This window comes from Ischnura elegans, chromosome 3 (assembly GCF_921293095.1).
Source record: "Ischnura elegans chromosome 3, ioIscEleg1.1, whole genome shotgun sequence".
Taxonomy (NCBI): domain Eukaryota; kingdom Metazoa; phylum Arthropoda; class Insecta; order Odonata; family Coenagrionidae; genus Ischnura; species Ischnura elegans.
Window position 1 is genome coordinate 83,271,538 of NC_060248.1, and position 13,004 is coordinate 83,284,541.

General features: G+C 39.2%; 1 long non-coding RNA gene across 1 annotated transcript in view; it reads right to left on the reverse strand.

The window, feature by feature from the left end:
- The window catches only part of LOC124156080, a 185,838-nt gene extending 180,793 nt beyond the window's left edge, over positions 1-5,045 (reverse strand). Inside the window, exon 1 of the long non-coding RNA XR_006864263.1 lies at positions 4,717-5,045. This is a non-coding gene — a long non-coding RNA (uncharacterized LOC124156080). The remainder of the gene's footprint in view (positions 1-4,716) is intronic.
- Between the last annotated feature and the right edge of the window lie 7,959 nt (positions 5,046-13,004).

Below are 13,004 nucleotides of genomic sequence, written 5' to 3' on the forward strand. Positions count from 1 at the left end.
AGATGTATGTATTGGATGCAAATCTTTCATGCTTGAATATACGTGAATTTTGGCTTAGTCAAAGCTTATCCGAAGAAAATCCGAAGAATTTGGTCTTCAGATACTAAATCATGATCTCTCTGCAGAGGAGGGTGATATGGAAATTCTGCCTTTGTGTACACCGCAGAAAGCGAATGGGATACCAATGAACGGGCGCGTGGAAGACGAGGTTGCTGACATCCTCGGAAGGCGGCACCTGCGTTGTTGTGCTCGCGTGACGGTTATTTTCTCCAAAAAGAAGGCCAGAGGGATGAGCCACGGAGAGATGCCGCAGATGGATTTCTTTAGGAGGTTCATCCGCCCAGGGCACAACCACCAACAGAGGCCTTTATTCACGTAGCCTCAAACAAAAACATATTCTTAAGACAACTTCGATGAAGCGTACTCACTGTGTGTAAGGGAATGTGCGGGATTGTCAGTGTAGCGGAAACTAATCATGGAACAAACAAAAAAGTAGCGACAAAAGAAACGAAACTCTTACATTTAGCAACTTATACCTGAAGCTGCAGAAAAATATTATTCATAAACAAGGTTCTTCAACAATTTTTGGATTAAAACGTTACGGTTACTGTTTCCGATACAGATTGATTGTTAATGATAATTTAAAGTCACAAATAAACTTTCAATGACACCCCAGCCTGAAAATAATAGATGCCAAAATGAAATCAGGGTGGTCAATAGTATACTTTTCAATGATTAAGTGAGTGAAAACTAATTATTGAGGGATTGAGGAAAAGGAGGAATTAATTGGGTGGAATAATTGGGAAATAATAAACAATACTCTCAAAAAGGGCACCAAAAGTAAATAAAAAATTTGTTTATTTAGGTCTCCAAATATGTAATGCTCATTATACTAATCGAATTTAATTTGAAAAATGATAACATCAGAGAGACTATTTTTAGTTTAAATGACTACTACTACATAAAATGAATGGCTGGAAAATCGGGAATAAATCTGAAAACGACGACCATAATGCCAAAGAGGAGATGCTCAAAATGGAAAAGGTAACAGGTCACTTTAAGGACTATGCGATAAAAGAGCACGTAGACTCGCAGAGGGGGGGGAGAGAAATTTTTCAGGTAATAAAGGAATCATGATGAGGCATCAAGACCCAATAAAAACGCAGAGTTTCCAAATTCATGGGTTCCAATCGACAGACGGATTACCTGCCCCTCCCAAGAAGAATCAATTGGCATTTTTTGATGTAAATTCTCTGACCCTGACGGGATGAGACCGGAATCTGCCTATCATCAAAGCAGTATCGCAAAGAAAGAAGCTAGATTGGCACACATGGTAAAATTAGTTCAGAGTGCGTTTGATTAATTGTTAATTTGAAATAAAAAATTGTACTACCACAAAGGAATGAACTTAGTTCTTTTAAAAGAGTACGCTTCAGTTACCTAATAATAAACAAAAATCGTCGGAATCACGAAATAAAATTCTCCGGAAGTCGTACATAGGGTTTTTCTGTTTCCTGCTACGAAATTATAATATAAGAGTCATCATTAGATTGATAAATATTTTTTTTGATGTAAGCAATGAATGAATACCATTTCTTCTGTATTGTAGAGTATGACCAAAATCGAGCCGTTGGCCAAGTCCATTGAGAGAAAAATAAATAAGAAAAAATACCTGCAAAGGCTCAAGAGAAAATTTCTTTAATCGTATTAGATTGAGAACCGAGAAACAAATCGCTTCATAAATACGAATCTCGGCACAGTTTCATGAAACACATACAATGACCTGCGGAAAGAAGTATCACTTGAGCCGTCCGAAAAAAAACTCCTGAAACAGAAACTAAAGTGAACAAATCCATCCGGCATAACGTTGAAAACGCAGACTATGCGTTTTAATCGTCGGGGCGAGGAGGAACACAGGTAGGGACGCGGAAGGACCAGGGTGTTGCTGGGCCCACGGGACTGGGCTCGCGTAGATGACAGGGGTCAGCGAACTTCCAAGTAAATAAAGATGAGGAAGAAAAAAATTGATTAAAAAAATTTAACTCGCGAAAAAAAAGGGAACGCGATAAAAGGGACTGTAAAAAGGGACTTCTAAACTACGGAAACGGAGGTTTTTGGTGGGAGCCATGGAGCAGAGAGTTTTCCGGGCGTCAGCGATTAAACACAATTGGTTAGGAGTTCCCATAGGACTTAGACTGAGAGAGAGTGAATGCGGGCCATTCGAGTGTTTGGAAAGAAGTGAGAGGAGATAGAGAACGACGTGTTAGGCTTTCGGCTTCGAAGAAGAGAAGGGGAATACAGAAGGGAAGGACAAGGATTAACCGCAAAGTAATATAGGGGTTGTGAATGAGAGAGAGGTGCTACGGGAGAATTTTGAAAATAAAATGGATCGACCAAGTGAGTGCCTAATGTGGATGGCCTAGTAGGAGTGGACGAAAAGAGCTATATTTTGAAAACCTTGAGATTTTTACGAGATAATTTAATCGGCCACATCATGAGGAATCTGATGGAGAAAAACGTCGATGGTCAAATATACAGGAAGAAAAGAAAGCTGCCAAGTTGATATACACTGAACAAATTATGGAGGATACCTAATGAGAATAATTACGTAAATATTATAAGGTTATAGTACAAGAATTACCATGAGAAAAAATTCCCCTGGACCGGGAATCGAACCACGCACCTTTGGTTTTCCGGGCCACTGCGCAGACAATTACGCTATCCAGGTTCTTTAATTCCCATGTCAATTAAATAACCTGGATAACTAAATAACCTGGATTAATTCACAGTGGCCCGGAAATCCAAAGGTCCGTGGTTCGATTCCCGGTCCAGGGGAATTTTTTCTCATGGCAGTTCTTGTATATGTCACCGCCGTTCACGCGGCAGGGTTAGAAATATTACACATTATAAGGTTAGCTAATGAGAGAGCAGAGTGCATAACTGATCTAAACAATATTCAGATTGTTAACTAATGATAATGTTCAAGACTTACTAATATAAACTGCATCAAGGAAAAAAAGGATTCCTAAAATCCTAAAAGGGGAGTGACAGATTTACTTAAGGTAATGAATGTAATAGATGATAAATCACATCAAGTTTTTCAAGCCTCATAAAATCATCAATCAAATACATCGATGATATCTTGTGTCGACTCCACACACGTCGTGGGGGTTATTTCCTATTTATTTCACACTTCTTAAACAGTGTGAAGCTAGTTACGAGAATAAAATATAAAAAATCGTTCCAGATGTGGTAAGATAATTTTATTGCAAAATATGCTCTCCTGAGGATAGAAATTGTTGTGAAACAATTATTTCACTAATTATAAATATTCCAAAATTCTAAAAAAATTCCACATTCCAAAACAGATATGATGTGGAAAGGCAGCTAAGAACGTTAGCATAGATAACATACGTCCTCCGTGCTATAGGAGAATAGGTCTAAACGGACCGAGAAAAGCAGGAAATCAGAGAACGCGCCAAGAGAGGAAGGGAACGTAAGTGGGCGGTAGACAGGCTTTACGGTGATCGTGGCTCATCGTAGCCCTTGCAAGGTCCGACCTCAGCTCTCAAAAAAAGACGAAATTCACTAAAGGTATTCTTACAATATGTATCAGCGACGCAATGGTCAATATCCAGCAACACTGGGCACTGAAAACGTTGCATTGAACACTGAAATGAATAAAATACTGACGTAAATGGTAATATATTATAATCTCTCGCAGATTCTTTAAAACTTAATTTTCCAAAAAAAAGGGTAATTAATAAATTCATACTTTCTTATTCATATTATTTACACAAAATATCAACAGTTTGCTATTTTTGTTTAATTGGAGTAACAAACACACAGGGAAGGAAACATTGAATCACCGTTAGCGATAAAACTTTGTAATCAGAAACTGAAGTTCCGAAGGATGAATACTTGGAATACCTTTCAGGGGTTGAGGTAAGCTGATACGTAGTTTTCAAGTGATAAAATATGATAGGATGTAGTACCCAGGTGAAATTTCAAAAATTTTGCGTTATATCATAAGTATTGGAAGTAAAACCGTATGAATAAAAAGTGATACGAGGGTATAGAAAAGGATTACACAAAAAGGAGGAATAAATTGAAATGCAAAAAATAAATATTTCCAATGTTAAATATTAGGCAATTGATCGTTTAGAAGTTGACATAATGAGTTCATGAATCGTCGCAATTAGTAGACGATACACCGTATTAATTACCTAAATAAGGTTAAAATAAGATACAATGGGTTTAACAAGTATTTTCATCTTTCTAAAAATTTCATTTTTTCTCAAATGAATATTAAAAAAATATTCAGCGCAACTTAATTATGGGCTAAGCCAGCCCGATTCCGTAAACATTTTCATTAGTTATCAATTAAGAAAGCGATTTTATTATTAGGCGGTTCAATGAAGTTCCTGAACGTACATTCCGACACCTTAAATCGACACAAACCTTAAAATTTGGTTTTTCTGCTCAAAACTGTAACTTTCTCGACTTGAAATTGTTACATTTTGGGGTGAAATTGCTTTGCTATAACACAAGAAATAACAAAATCTTAAAAGAAAAGCCTTGAAAAGCTACGCTCACGGGCTTCCTGAGGCACTCGCAGGGCAAATTTCCTGTCAAAATTTTACACACCGGTATTCAAACTCACGTCTCGCCCACTATGTAGCATGCAAGGAATTAATCGACAAAAGAAATATTCACCGAAATAACTGCAAGCCAGGAGGAGGAGGAGGTGGATGACTCCACTGGAGCAACAAGGGGCCAGGTACACAGCCGATGCGGCAGCGAGGGATGACGACTCCTCTCGCCGGCGTCCCGTCCTTGTCCCTCCCGGCAACCCTCGCGGCCAACGCACCGTCAAAACGGCCCCAAAACTACGAGTCCAACCTCCGCACACCTTTCCCTCCAACACTCTCCTAAGTACCTTCTCTCCCCCCTCGCGACCAAGTCCCACTAAAACAACCACCCCCAAGGCCCCCCACCTCCGCCTCCCGGCAACGCGGGGGCCACACCACCCTCAAAAACTTCGTCCTCCTCTCTCCGCACGGGAAAGCTCCTGCGACCCACTGCGAGCGCAGACTGAACAGCCTTCCGCCCTTTCGCAGCCGAACACGGGGATGGCCTTCCCCTCCGATACCGCCACGCTCTGCCTCCACAACCCCCGCTGCCTACCCCTCCAGGCCAAGGGGGAAAAACACGTGCCCCACCGCGCTGCTATGATGCAACTCCGCTCCTATTCCCTCCCCCCGGGCCAAAACAGCCCTGCGCAATGGGGCCCGCGCGCGTCCCCGTAGCCCGCCTTTTACTCCTAACCTACTACTATATCCTCCTACTTGCGTCCCGCCTGTAACCCTTCTCCCCTACGAGTCGGTCTCTTTTTGCCTACTCCCAAAACCACCTCCCCTCCTCCAATTCCACCCTCCGCAACGCTTTTATCACCTCCTCCTCCACGCCGCAGCTCCCTCTCTGTCCGCTGCAAAAGCATCCCTACCCCTCTCTAACACGATCTCGAATTCCGAGCTCACCTACTGACATACAGATTCGCCTCGTCCCCTCCGGGCGATCCCCTTGCGTCCACCGTGGAAACAATTCCTATGCGGACCCTCGAGTCAATATCGTCAGATATGGAGAAATTTTTTTTTTGTTCCCACGGATTTTCCAAATGTTTTCACAACTCAGGGCTTCCATTGTTTACAGTCTGATTGCCTTTGCGGTTGACTTTAGTAAAATCTCTCAGCCTATTTGAGCGGTGCGTTGTTCGGCACAAAAAGGTCTGTTTCGGGTAAATGGATATTTAAAAATAAGTGTTTCAGGAAAAGGGATTATCAAATATAAATACATTTCTTAGATTCAATGGTATGGATAGGAAGCATAAAAAATACCTTATTGACATAGTGAAGGGATCAGATGTGGTGGTTAGAGTCCTGGCTTTCCACTCTTTGGGTCAAGATTCAAATCCCTGGGCTGGCGAAGATTTTTTTTTAGAGATTGCCTTGAACTTTCTGATCGAGTTATCCAAACATTACTTTCCGAACCAACTTAAGTTAAGTGATCTCTTGTCCCTATAAGTGATCTCTCTGAGAGAGAGAGAGAGAACTTAAGTGATCTCTATCTTGCCTTACTAATACTGTACAATTTTTATATTCCTCACAGTTCTTTTGATCGCATCAATGTTACTGTCCTCGTACAATCAGTATGACCTCCAATAAAATCCCTTGGAACCAAAGCTCAAACGGCTCTGTTCTCATTAGCTCTCTCTCCCCTTCAATCTCGAACTCTAAACTCACCTACTGACCTAGATGGATTGCAGAACTAGCGCCCATGACCTGCTACAATTGAAGCTGCGTGCTGAGGAGAAATGGACGCTTATTTCACTTCGGATAAAACCATGTTATTCTGGGTTCACGACTCTATTGGCGTTGAGTGGTTTAAAACTTTTAATTCACATTATTAAAATACCTAGCTCATTTTAGCGCCTCCTTTGAATGTCAACGCAGGAAATATAATTCTAGACCATAAAAGTTCTTATCTTTTATGAGCAAACGAACTTCCCTCCACATCAGCTTTAAATAGTGCCCAATGATTATGCATGTCTGCGAATGGAAATGTAGCATGCTCACATGCTCCTTCGAAAGGAGCATTAAAGACAATGCTTCATGATCTAATGGAGCTGAAGCTATTCCCAAAAGGCAGTATCATTATCTTGGTAGTCTGAATTGAACTTACTGAAGATGTTTTCTTGCCTGTGGAATGGGAGAGAGTCAAGCACGTGGTCTACTGGGTCAGTTTAGACTTCGTGAATGTTTATTATGTTCTAGAAGAGCAAAGAAAAGAAATTAAATATCATGTTCTGCTCTGGAAATAAATATCTTTTTATCAAAATATTCCGGCTTCTCCGGTTTTAAAGAAATCATAGTGAGACTTCACTGCAAAAAAAACAATAACCCATAAAAATAATCTATACCAATAATACAAAAATGTAAGTTTTAAGAAGTCGAAAGGAACACACATAAGTAAGTTTAGATCACAAAAAAAAACAAAAAATGGTTAGCAAACTGTAATTCTGGTTTCCACATAACAGTACAATCTTTCTTTAAATAGGCTTGATTGGATTGTGATTCTTTGATATCTAGCGGTAGGGAGTTCCAGAATCTATTTTTTTATAGGATAGTATTTCTCAAATAAAAAAGGGATTGGCTCACCTAAAATAGCCACACAAGATGAAAAAGGAAAGTAAATGCGAATAAGCAACGAAATCATATTTAATACGCCCATTTTATTAAATAAGATAAAGGACCGTAAATTCGGTATTTACCCAATTCAAGGCTTATATTAGGGGAACACAAGTTTAACAGGCGCATTCGTATCATTAGATTTTCAGGAAATTCACGCGGGTCGTACCTGGATTTTTGCCCCCGAGAAGAAAGAAAGCTTTTCCCAAAATTGATGTTATTACCTCGAGTGCCAGAGGAATAGCTGTGGGGAGAAACGGTTAGGGAGAAATGAGGAGGAAGAGGCTCCTCTCTGTTGGCAGGCGAGTTCGGAATGCGAGAGGTGCGAACAGTTGGGTTATCACCGTGGCGTGTAGCGGAAGGAGAGGAGTTACCAACGCTGAAAGCGGGTCTAATTCGATATCATCAAGTGCGAGAGTATTACGAAGGAAGTATGTCATATATTTCATTCATTTCAAACTTCACTGCAAGAAAACAACAACCCAACAAAATATTCAATACCAATAATACAAAAATGTAAGTTTTAAGAAGTCGAAAGGAAGACTTATAGAAGTAAGTTTCGATCACAACAAAAATAAAAATGGCTAACAAACTGAAATTCTGGTTTCCACATAACAGTACAATCTTTCTTTATATGCTTGAAGGGATTGAGATTCTTTGATATCTAGCGGTAAGGAGTTCCAGAATCTATTTTTTTATAGGATAGAGTTTCTCAAATAAAAAAGGGACTGTACAGCACGTCTGAGTATTGCATACATGGATGTAATGTTCAAATCGTAAAAAATATAACAGCGTAGTTTATATAATATTACTGAGTTTTAAACTATTATTTTTCTTCATTTGGTTTTTCGATATAATTTTCAACCAAATATCGCATAAACTTATAGTTTATCCCAGTTGCTACGATGACTTTTTCAAATATCATAATGTTATTCTGGATTTTGCATACAAATAACATCATTCTCCGCAGTTATTTTTAATACTTGAGTCACTTCATAACTTAAAGAGAAATATGATAATTTATTAATGCTTCAAAAATTAAGATGGCGCCCGTTAATACACGTACGAAGTCATCATAAAATTTTGATGAGATATGCTGACAGAGCTTTGATATAAAATATTGCATATCAAAATATACGCACAATTATAGAGTGAAAAATATCTAGAGTGCCAAAACCACTATTCCGTCATGCATACTGACCTTAAAATCATTCAAATTTTGAATCATCAGATAAACGCAACGTGAAATTAATTAACTTTCCATGAAAGACTAAAAGTTATTTATTGCAAGATAAATATTTCCAAAACATCGAGTTAAAAATATGTTTCTCATTTCTCGTTTGGCTTCTCACGCTCTAGCGAATATCAACACGTATCGTTTACTGTCCTAAATATTCCATGAGTGGGTGAGGCGAGATAAATATGTTCGTATATTTTTTTTATTCTTTCTGACCTGGATTTATTTTGCTTGTTGTTATTTGTAACTGGTTTTTTTATAACATATTTTTCACTAATTATTATACCTCGAGTTGTGATATGTGAAACCAGCAAGGTTGTCTGTTCCAGCCAGTAATTCTTTCGGCTCTCCTGTCTTCGTTTCTTCGTTGTTTTTAACGTCCTCGTGCAGGTATTATATTTCTTAGCTATAGTTTCTTCCGTCACGCACATGAATATCTTCATTTATGTTCTATTTCTCTAAAATTCTCCAATCCACCATTAGTATCACCTTCGATTTGAGCCATGCCTTCGCCGTATTGGTGAAAGATTTCTATCTATAACTTATCTATTTTCACACAATTATCTACCTTTTTTAAGTTCGTTCATTGTTAGAACTTATAATCAGGATTCAATTATATTGCTCTCTTAATCAACCCTAAATAAAGAAGTTCTAGGAGATCCTCTTTAGTTACTAAAAATTGGAAACCTCATGGAATTTACTCCAAGGCTTACGAGGCACAAACAATGTATTAAATAAAAATCTGTGAAATGAGGGATGGTCGCCGAACGAAAACGAAGCAAAGGGAAAAAAATTGATTTCCGGTGGAAAGTTTTAGAATAGTGACACTTTTTCAATCACATATGCAAATCCACCGTAATATAAGGTGAAACAAATTGTCATTATAGACAAACAAAACATAAGAAACGACTACGGGAAAAAGAACTGATTACAACGGAAGATAGATTTCTCAGCAACACTAACTTAGTTAATTAATCGATTTATTTGCATCCCCATCATCAATTCTTTTCGTTATTTCCACATTCCTAATCTTATTCCTAGCATTAAGGTAAGTCCGGGTGAGATGCCCCACCGGGAGAGATGCCCCGATTGTGGTAGTTTTAAAAATAAACATCCGATTGCTCTGCTGGTGGTGTCCGTTAATTAGTTTGACAGCTAATATCAAGCCTCAAAAGTTTCGCGGAGATTCGTTATTTTTTACGATACTTTAGAACATCATTTCAAGTGAGACTCCAAATTTTCCACTCTCTTATAAGGTAGAGCATAATGGTTATGGTCGGCATCAGTTAAAATGTTTGAATACTTTGAATTAAGGAGTGAAAACTTGTAGCAGCATGTTTATCAAATGTCCAAAAGCAGTGACAAGTCATCTTAGACCATGTGTTGGCCCGCTGGCTGTAAGGGCAACTCTCCCGTACTGAAAGGAGAGACGCCCCACCTCTACTCGGGAGAGATGCCCCAGTGCTACCTTAAGGTATAGATGCCCTACCTGTATTGTTTTCAAGTAATTATAACCAATACGATAGAAGCAGAGGCTGATGTATCGGGGGAATCTTCGGGGGGGGATGACTTTAATAAATATGTGGGGGGGGCCATGCCCCCCCCCCTTGGGTATCCAATTTACACTAGATAGAATGGTAATTTTCCGACCCCCACTACTGCTAGAATTTTTAACCACACTTAGCTCCCCTTGTCCTTATCCTGGATCCGCCACTGGTTAGAAGTAATTAGTAAGTACGTCAATGGAAGAGTGCTAAAATGAAAAGTGCCTCCTAATTTTTTAATTGCTTTGATACAGTCTAATTTGTGGAGATGGGTATGGAGACTTTCTCCAATATTATCGAATCAGTTTATTAGAGCTTTTTATGATAAACCCCTTACAATCTTAGCCCATGACTTATTGCTTAAAGCATAAAAAAATCAGAAAGGCCACCTAGGCTACAAAATAAATAATGATAGAACGATTCGCAACAGATTCATCATCATCTTCTAAAGGAAATCACTTGTTGCAGCAGGCACATCTCTCTTCTCAGCACTGCCTCCTCCTGACCAGCGTAATATATAAATCCCATCTCCATTAGTGACTGACTAAGTCGTTCGTTTAGGTGATGTCAATCATCGCTCACTATTCACTTGAGTGATTCAATCGATTGTTTAAAAAAAATTTCACTTTAGATCATGCCGAAGAGCAATTTAAACAACCTTTCATGAGACTGAGAGCAGGTGATAGCGGAATAAGTGAGGCTGCGAGGTACTTCTAGTCCCCTCTTGGACTCTTCACCGATGCAGGAAGAGGGTAATGCAAGCAAAAATTTCTTTGGGTCCATTTGGCATGCAGCAGGAAAAGCGACTTGTCAGTCATAATCAACGCCTGGAAAAATCTGGGTTTGCTCCTGATTGAGACACTAGGATATCAATAGCCTATCAGTTTGCTGAAAAACGAGTCCTTCAATGCAGAACTGAAGGTGTCGGGTTATGACTGGCTTAATTCATTTTTAAGAAAAATTAGTGCTAGGCAGTCTTAAGGGTTGTCAGCTGGTAGAGGTGAAGGTATAAATAGAGAAAGTGTTACTTACTTTACTAAAATACTCTCAGAATTATTTCAGGAGAATGATTTCGTTACCAGGCCGGCCGAAGTCTACAAAATGAACGAGTGTGGTTGTCGGCTAAATAACGTCCTAGGGAAGATTTTATCCACAAAAGGTGCTAAAGATGTTCAGATTCTGACATCTACGGAGAGAGGAAAAAACAGCACTGTGATTTCGTGCTGCAACGCTGAAGACCAAGTTCTTCCTCCGGCATTAATTTTCAAAGGCCGGAAAAGGAATTTACAGAGTCTGAATGGACTCCCACCAAGTTCTGGTTTCAGGGAGATTGACATATTTCCTATGGACCCATCAACAATACCTTAACATTATTCAACATAAGTTATGGAATAATAGCGATAGAAACCCAAAGCTCTTAGCGACTGTCCGGAGTACATGACCCTAGTTCAATGCCTGGAACACCAGGCATTGAACTAGGCTCCAGAGAAAAAAATCGAGAGAGGCCTTTAAGCAACTTTTAAGTCGTCAAAAGATCATTAGAATTCAAAAATGGCACCTAAAAAATTGTTGAATCAAATATCACCATTCCCACCTTCGAAATAAATTCGAGAAAATTGAGACATACAGCGAAAGTACTGACGTTCGGCGAATATGTAAAATAAGGAAAGATAAGTACGAGGAGTAAAAAATAAAACGTTTCCAAAATAGCAAATTCGGAAAAGAATAAGGAAAAACTGATCATTGACGATGACCAGGACAGATTTTTGGAATGTGAGGATAACTATTTTACCACAAAATTAACAGTAAACTTGATCAAATGTTCGATTGCGATTATTGGCTGCACGAATCACGCACAATTTACGGAAATCTCTGCAAAAAAGCGTGGAACCAAACTGATCGAGGAAAAAAAAGACGAGCAATTTTTAAACAATTTTAAATTAGGTAAGAAGCTCCTGTAAAATATTATTTCTTTTGTTGTCGTTCATTAGTTCATACGAGTTTCAGTGCAATATTTAAAGAATATTTTCACTGGAATCATGCAATTCTGAACAATACTTTTACAAACGTTGATTCAAAATGTGTTTAAATGTTATATTACTACCATAAGTTTACGTTAATTTGAATGTGTTATTATAAAACAGGTTTAATTCTGATTGCATTCAGCTAGAGCTGCATGGGGCATCTCTCCCGAGGAGGTGGGGCGTCTCACCCGGACAGTTTTGAGAGATGGCAAAATGCATATTTATGGAAAAGTTTAAATATTTTGGGGTTAATATTTTTTAATCAAAATTTGCTGGTATATAGTTAATAATCAATAAATGTTGTATTATATCGTGAAGTCCTACATTCTTACTACTACCTCAGTCATAGATATGAATACATTTCCTTAGGTGGGGCATCTCTACCGGACTTCCCTTATGCTATATTTACAGCTATACATTGGGTATTGAATTTTCCTGCATGACATCAAAGACTATACAAATGTGCTTTGAGGAACGAGAGCATTTTTTTGGCAAATGCGACGACGCGATGGAATTTGGAATTCTTCTCGAGTCCCACTATTTTTTTTGGCCGAGTTTGAGGAAACGAAACTTTAATCGTCGGATCTTAGTGTTCCCTTTGCTCTCCATCGATGCAAGCTTTCATCGCATCAAACCGCAATCCATTGGATTCGTTTAGAGAGAGCGCAGTGCACATACAATTTATCTTTTTTGGGGGTGCCGAAAAAAAAAGGTTGAAACGCTCTCGACAATGGGCCTCGCCGCCTCGTGCAAGCCGTATCATTCGCGGGCGGGCGGTAGGAGAAGTGTGATCCGACACCCAGGGAAACGATGCATTGAAAGGCACACAATGCCTCTCGCGGTTGGAACGGGTCTTGGAGGGATCTTGAAGACCTCTTGTGTGAGCGGGCGGCTCGTGTACAGATTTCCTAAGACGTCAAGTTTTTCGGAAGGGGGGAGCAGTAGCGGTAGA